The sequence below is a fragment of the Gigantopelta aegis genome, chromosome 6 (genome assembly GCF_016097555.1).
Source record: "Gigantopelta aegis isolate Gae_Host chromosome 6, Gae_host_genome, whole genome shotgun sequence".
Taxonomy (NCBI): Eukaryota; Metazoa; Mollusca; class Gastropoda; order Neomphalida; family Peltospiridae; genus Gigantopelta; species Gigantopelta aegis.
The window spans coordinates 91,419,496-91,428,001 of record NC_054704.1 but is presented as its reverse complement, the minus strand read 5'-3'; the positions used below and the strand labels follow the sequence as shown (position 1 = coordinate 91,428,001).

The 8,506-nt window shown below is 39.6% G+C and overlaps 1 protein-coding gene across 1 annotated transcript in view; it reads left to right on the top strand.

The window, feature by feature from the left end:
• Nucleotides 1-1,761, top strand: part of LOC121375618 (leucine-rich repeat protein soc-2-like) — an 8,988-nt gene extending 7,227 nt beyond the window's left edge. The window contains exon 2 of the mRNA XM_041503161.1: nt 1-1,761. This exon is cut by the window's left edge and continues 365 nt beyond it. The gene's annotated coding sequence lies outside the window, so the exon portion shown is untranslated.
• The last annotated feature ends 6,745 nt before the right edge of the window (nt 1,762-8,506 follow it).

Sequence of the window (8,506 nt, the reverse complement as noted above, 5' to 3'; positions counted from 1 at the left end):
GCAGTCATCCAACACAGCAGTCATCCAACAGCAGCCATCCAACACAGCAGTCATCTAACAGCAGTCATCCAACACAGCAGTCATCCAACACAGCAGTCATCCAACAGCAGTCATCCAACACAGCAGTCATCCAACAGAGCAGTCGTCCAACACAGAAGTCATCCAACACAGCAGTCATCCAACAGCAGTCATCCAACACAGCAGTCATCCAACACAGCAGTCATCCAACAGCAGTCATCCAACACAGCAGTTATCAAGTAGAGCAGTCTAGCAAACAAGAACCTCAATACAAAATGCTACAAGCATTTTGAAAGTTCCTCCAATGCTTATATCTAATGCTAGAACAATTTTAAAGGAACCATACGTTATGTTCCAAAATTGTATCATTAATTGCTTCACAAGTATGGGCAGTATGGGTTCCACATGGGTTCCAGACAGTCTCAGCTTCCGCTTAGTTCAGTTTAACATATGAGATCTAACAAGTTCACAAATCTCAGGGTTAAATGTAAATAGTTCTTTAGATTAGTCATGGATATCTTTCTAGTATTAGACGTCTATATTCACGTGAAAGGTTCAGCTTTGAAAAAACAAAAACAAAAAAACTTCCAGATCTTTTCAATTTAAATTTTTAATATAAATTTAAACATTTATAAATTAAACAAAACACAAACAGTGGATTAATGTTTGATCAGAAATTAGTTTTCAACGTTCAGTCGTACTTGATACCTATATGTAGGCGTACGGAGATTGTTTACTGACCTGTTGTCGGAATGATTTACATTGATGAAGCTTTCCTCTCATTTTTTAACTGATAAGCAGTTTAGAAAAAGGCAAAAACAAGTTATACTCATAAACAGAACAATTATTTCAGGCGCAGGGAATTGTGCAGGCGGTCTAGACTGTAGCGAACGAGGTTTTTAAGGGGGTCGGGTCATACTCTGGGAAAATACATTGAAAAAAACATTCGCTTGAGGTAGAGGGTTTCGAGCTCCCCCCCCCCCCCCCCCCCCCCCAATTCGCCCCCTGCACACGCGCCTGTATTTGTGTATAGAAATTACACCGACATTGTCATATCAGTTATCACAATTATTCTGAATATACCGATCGGCTAGTCACACGTAATGTATATGGCAATACTGGGGAGAAATTTACGACTTCAAGTCACAGAGAATATTAAGCGAGACCGTTTACAAATATGACGAATGTGCTTTCAGTCGTACACCACAAAGCAAAGCATGTAATATATACGGCATACACAGCATTCTGTTTATTGCAGCGTGCTGTATCATGTGGAGGTGTTGAACTTTCTTTCACAAAGCGCAAGGTATAAAATTTAAACACAATTTCTGCCAAGCTGATCGGGTAATCCAGAGGTTATGTGTTCTAAAAGACGTATCACAATGTGGGAAATGAAGGATATTCGATGAGCGTTGTGGAACCCATAAGGCTATTTCTAGTTCCAGTCAGCGCTCCACAACTGGTGTAAGAAAGGTCGTGGTATGTACTCTCCTGTCTGTAGGACACTGCATATAAAATATCCTTTGTTGCTAACAGAAAAGAGTAGACCACTGCGTAGCGGCAGCGAGATCCTTTCTCATTATATGTGTGGTCCGTAACAATATGTCCAACGTCACATAATCGTAATAAAAATGTATTCAGTGCGTCGTTAAATAAAACATTCCTTACCTCCCACCGTGTGGTAATAAATTATATTAAAGTTAAAGTTTGTCTTCTTTAGAGACACCACTAGAGCGCATTGGTTCATCGGCTATTGGATGTCAAACATTTGGTAATTCTGACATATAGTCTTGGAGAGAAAACCAGCTACATTTTTCCATTAGTAGCAAGGGATCTTTTATATGCAATATCACAGACCAGACAGGATAGCACACACCACAGCCTTTGATATACCAGTCGTGGTGCATTGGCTAAAACGAGAAATAGCCCAATGTTCCCACCAATAGGGATCTATCCTAGACAAACCGGGCATCAGGCGAGCGCTTTAACCACTGGGCTACATCCTGCCCTGCCCCCTAAATAATATTAATACACTGACATACATGTGAAAACATTGACATTTATTTTTAAAATGGGGTTCTGTATGCTTAGAATAACAAAACTACATCGACTGTGCCTGTAAGAAGTGTTATTCCAAGAAACGTTTGATTTGTTTAACGACACCACTAAAGCACATTGATTAATCAATCATGGTCTATTGGATGTCGACACTACTTAACACATTGATTAATTAAACATAGAGTATTGGGTGCAGGGCCGGATTTAGACCTTCGGGGGCCCGGGGCAGTTGAAATTAAATTACATGACAAATAAATAAAAATTAACTAATTTTATAATTATTACATTTTTATAAAGGAAATCCTTAGTCTGGGAGCAATTGCCCCCTTTGCCCCCTTATAAATCCGGCACTGATTGGGTGGAATTCTGACGCGTAGTCCTCAGTTTTGCCTAACAACACTGCTTAAACAGATTGATTAATTAAACATCGGCTATTGGGTGGAATTCTGACACGTAGTCTTCAGATAAATGTTTGTTTTGCTTAACGACACTACTTAAATACATTGATTAATTAAACATCGGCTATTGGGTGGAATTCTGACACGTAGTCTTCAGATAAATGTTTGTTTTGCTTAACGACACTACTTAAATACATTGATTAATTAAACATCGGCTATTGGGTGGAATTCTGACACGTAGTCTTTAAAGGAAATCCTCTATATGTGTCCATTAGGAGCAATGAATCTTTATATGCACATTTCCATAGATAGGATAGAACATACTGCGGTCTTGGATACACCAATCGTATGGCACTGGTTGGCCGGGAGAAACTCGGTGAGTCCGCTGATGAGGTTCGATCCTACGACCCAAGCAGTACAGGCGAGTGCTCTACCGACTAAACTAAATCCCGCCGCTGTTATTTCAAAGACGTGCCATTTTAAGTTTGATAAAGGAAAGGAAATGTTTTGTCTAACGACGCACTCAACACATTTTATTTACGGCTATATGACGTCGGACATATGGTTAAGGACCACACAAGTTTGATAAAACCATTAACAAATATTGCAGTGTAGAATAGCTTATATTATATTAATATGCATCTCTACTGGATGGGGCGGGATTTAGCTCAGTCGGTTGAGTACTCGCTCGAGGTGCTTGCATCACAGGATCGAACCACCTCGGTGGGTCCATTCAACTGATTAGATTTTTTCTCGTTCCAACCAGTGCACCACACCTGGTCAAAGGCCGTGGTATGTGATTTCCTGTCTGTGAGAAAGTGCATATAAAAGATCCCTTGCTGCATTAAGAAAATGTTGCAGGTTTCCTCTGATGACTATGTTTACCAGAATTACCAAATGTTTGACATCCAATAGCCGATGATTAATTAATCAATGTGCTCTAGTGGTGTCTTTAAACAAATCAAACTTCTTCATCTTTACTGGATGTTATTCACTTGTTACTTTAATGTCCAAATAATTCAAAATGTATTTGGTTATTGGTTTCAAGGACTTTAATACTTATCCACAAATTATTCAGAGTTGATTCTGTGTCATTTTGTGGTTGTAATATTTTATTCAAATCCATTACTTACATATTTTTATTTTTTTTATTCAGTAATAAATATATTTCTCATACCTACCATGTTATGTTTAATTTTTGGTTCTCATTGTACATATGTGATATTTCGCTATTTTTAATGTATTTGTGACAATGAAAACACACACGTGTTTCTTGCGGCTCTTACCCTAGATACATTTTACAAATTGGTGAAATATGTTAAAGTATTGGGGGTGGGGAAGAGAAGGAATGTGTTTTCTGCGCCCATGACATCACAAATAAGCGTAGGTTTACTATACAAATCTGCTACCGTCAGTGGGGAAGAAGTGAAAAAAGAAAGAAAGAATTTTGAGGCAAGCATTAGCGTAGCGAGGGTTATATATTGGGGCGCGGGAGGGATACCCGCACAGGGGAGACACTAACACTGTGAGTTGCTTTATGGGACGAGACGGTGACTGTCACAACATGCAAATAAGAAAAATGGGGAGGCAACTGTCATTGAAATCATGTATTCATTTCACAGGAGTTGTCTCCCTTGATCGTAAAACTTTTAAAACGCTAGACTTCTAAAAGTGACATTTTTAAGAAAACAGAAATGAGACAGTTAACCAACCAACTATTTGACATGCTATTAACCCAATAAAATATAACATTTTAATTTTAGTTGTTAAAACACGGAATTTCCAGCCTTCTGAACAGTTATGGATCACTGGTCGGTGCAAGTGGTTTACACCTACCCATTGAGCCTTGCGGAGCACTCACTCAGGGTTTGGAGTCGGTAGCTGGATTAAAAATCCCATGCCTCAACTGGGATCCGAACCCAGTACCTACCAGCCTGTAGACCGATGTACTAACCACGACGCCACCGAGGCCGGTTATTAATACGAACAAGTGCATTGGTACCCAGTGGGTGAACCGTTCGTCGAGGACGTGTTAGGCTATTATCCGTCTCTTTGTGTGTCTGGCTATTTCTCGCTCCAGCCAGTGCACCACGACTGCTATATCAAAGGCTGTGGTATGTGCTATCCTGTCTATTGGATGGTGCATATAACAAATCCCTTGATTCTAATGGTACAGAAAGAGAGACAGTGAGAAAGAGACAGACTAGTATTTGTACTAGTCGTGGTGCACTGTTTGGGACATTAAAAACAAAAACGAGTCAACTGACATCGATCGAACATGCGAGCCATGCCACCTCAGACAAATTATCACCGAGCTACATCCCGCCTTTTCCGCAATAAAAGTCAGTGGGAATGATACACACTTCATATCAAAACTGTGACAGACTGCTACATCAATCTGCAGGGCTCAGAGTGCAGAAACCTAACTAGGCCGTGGAGACGTGTAATACACGATTAGACATATCAACATAAATACAAGACAATAAAACATTTGGGTCAGCGTGGTGTGTCGCTTTAAGTTCAAGTGGTCTCGTCGCGAGCCATCGAGACATGGACTTTGTTAGTAACCAAGTGGTTTATCGAGACTCCACTTATTGTTCTAATCGTGAGGCTTATGTATGTGTTTGTGGAGATAATCATATTAGGTACTAGTACTTACTGTACACCACAACAAACAGTACATGTATACCTGTGTATGACAGTTAATAGGTTCGTTATTGAATTTTTAAATGTAACAAAAATGTGTATAAACAAATAAATAAAGAAATAAATAAAATAAATAAATAAATAAATAAATAATAAAATATATAAATAACGTCATAATTTTTTTTTTTTTTTTTTTTTTAACCATGATGACTGTTCTATAATGCAAGAACATATATCATTAAAAGTATGTTTGTGTGTTCTGCTTAAAGCTAATTTATGACATTTTTGACACGTCTCGCTCAAGTCAAAACCATAAATTATAGTGTTTTATGGGCCGATCCCGATAATAATATAATGACGGGTAATACTTTACTTTTGTAGACAAGTTAAGGAAACAAAGAACTGTTGCGGGAGATTATATATGTTGACGCCGTTCACTGGCGGGGAATATCAACACTTGCATTAAAATGATAGAAAGGTATACAGAAAATAGCCCACATAATTGGTCAATCTGTTGTGGTAAGTAAACAGAAACAGAAAGAAATAAGTGTTTTATTTAACGACGCACTCAACACATTTTATTTACGGTTATATGGCGTCAGCCATATGGTTAAGGACAACACAGATTTTTTTAGAGGAAACCCGCCGTCGCTTATTTTGCGCTTCCCACAGGCAGGATAGCACAAACCATGGCCTTTGTTGAACCAGTTATGGATCACTGGTCAGTGCAAGTGGTTTGCACCTACCCATTGAGCCTTGCGGAGCACTCACTTAGGGTTTGGAGTCGGTATCTGGATTTAAAATTCCATGCCTCGACTGGGATCCGAACCCAGTACCTACCAGCCTGTAGACCGATGGCCTGCCACGACGCCACCGAGGCCGGTGGGTAAGTAAACCTACCGACCCCGTCAAGTATTAATCAGCATTATTATTTTTGGCTCCACCAGTTAAAAAACTGTCTATGGCCTGTAAATCACAAAATCTAATTTAGTTCAAGGCAGCAAAATAAAACAAACAAGTAAACACAGAAATTCAACACAAAGAACACACACACACACACACACACACACACGCAAACACACACGCACACAAACATACACACAGTGACATACACACACAGTAACACATACACACACACAGTGACACACACACACAGTGACACACACACACACACACAGTGACACACACATCCACAATGACACATACACACACACACACATCCACAATGACATACATACACACACACACAAACACATACATCAACACACATACACACACGCATACATACACACACATACATGCATACACACACACGCATACACACACGTACATTGGCACACATACGCGGCATACACACACCTATACATAAATATATACACACACGCACGCGGCACACACACACACACTAATATATACACACACACGCATACGCACGTACGCGGCGCGCGCGCGCACACACACACATATCTATATCTATATATATATATATATATATATATATATACACACACACACACACACACACACACACACCATATATACACACACAGACACAAAACAAAAAATATAACAAAACCATATTACACCACCATATCCACCACCACCACCACCACCACCCTGAAACAAATTTACGTCTGTCATTGGCAATGTAACAGTCCTAACTATTATATACCCATGCTTTCATCAAATGACACCGTCACATCATATATCTGTAGCTACATATATGGCTAACTTTCTGGATATTTAGTGGTAAAAGATATAATTATAATAGATAATAGTAAATATTTTTGAAAAGTAATTCCAATTTTGAAAAAGATAGTTTTATTGAATATTAAATGTTTACATTGGAACGTTTTTGTAACGTGTTCTTTTCACTTGTTTTGTTCCCGTGACATATTTGCACAGGAAAGATAGATAGATAGATAGACATTTTTTTATTTAACGACGCACTCGACACATTTTATTTACGGTTATATGGCGTCAGACATATGGTTAAGGACCACACAGATATTGATAGAGGAAACCCGCTGTCGCTACTTCATGGGCTACTCTTTTCGATTAGCAGCAAGGGATCTTTTATATGCACCATCCCACAGACAGGGTAGTACATACCACGGCCTTTGTTATACCAGTCGTGGTGCACTGGTTGGAACGAGAAATAGCCCAAAGGGCCCACTGACGGGGATCGACCCCACACCGACCGCGCATCGAGCGAGCGCTGTACCACTGGGCTACGTCTCGCCTCCACACAGGAAAGAAGACGCTGTGGCTTACATTTAGTTCATATCTACTGCATTAGGATCATAATATTCAATCCAGTTTATTGTCTTTTACTTTTGACACATTACTATTCAGGTTAACAATAGTCCCAGAGTGTCGACCTCGATGACACGCACCGTGTATATTATTATCCATAGTTATGTCACATACCATTTACAATATCACGCTCTCGGACTAAGCCTAGAAGAAATTCTGTGTGTGTAGGTGTATAGGTTATTTTCAGTACAAAGAAAGCGTGTGGCGATGAACCCACTGTAAATATTTGGTCGCTTAGTGAGCGCCACAAACATTTCCCAGTGTTCACCTCACCAAATACGCATGTGACTAACACGTGTAAATACAGATTTTAAAAAGTTCATGTTTGTTCTGTTTAACGACACTACTAGATCAAATTGATTTATTAATCATCAGCTATTACTAATATTAGATGTCAAACATTTCATCAGTGTGAAAGTAGTCAGAGGAAACCCGTTTCATGTTTTCCATCAGCTGCAAGGGATTTTTTTTTATGCCTGTTCCCACAAACAGGACAACACACACCACGGCCTCTAATATACCAGTCATGGGACACTTGAAAACCACACTACGATAATAGGTCCACCATTTGATTATTTGATGATAAATCGATTCAAACATTTCAGGCGAATGCCAAATCTCGCCCTTACAGATTAAAAGTCGCAGACACTAGTTTCAACCCGTGAACATAGACACTAGTTTCAACCCGTGAACATAGTCACTAGTTTCAACCCGTGAACATAGACACTAGTTTCAACCCGTGAACACAGACACTAGCTTCAACCCGTGAACATAGTCACTAGTTTCAACCCGTGAACATAGACACTAGCTTCAACCCGTGAACACAGACACTAGCTTCAACCCGTGAACATAGACACTAGTTTTAACCCGTGAACATAGACACTAGCTTCAACCCGTGAACACAGACACTAGCTTCAACCCGTGAACATAGACACTAGTTTTAACCCGTGAACATAGACACTAGTTTCAACTCGTGAACATAGACACTAGTTTCAATCCGTGAACATAGACACTAGCTTCAACCCGTGAACATAGACACTAGCTTCAACCCGTGAACATAGACATTAGCT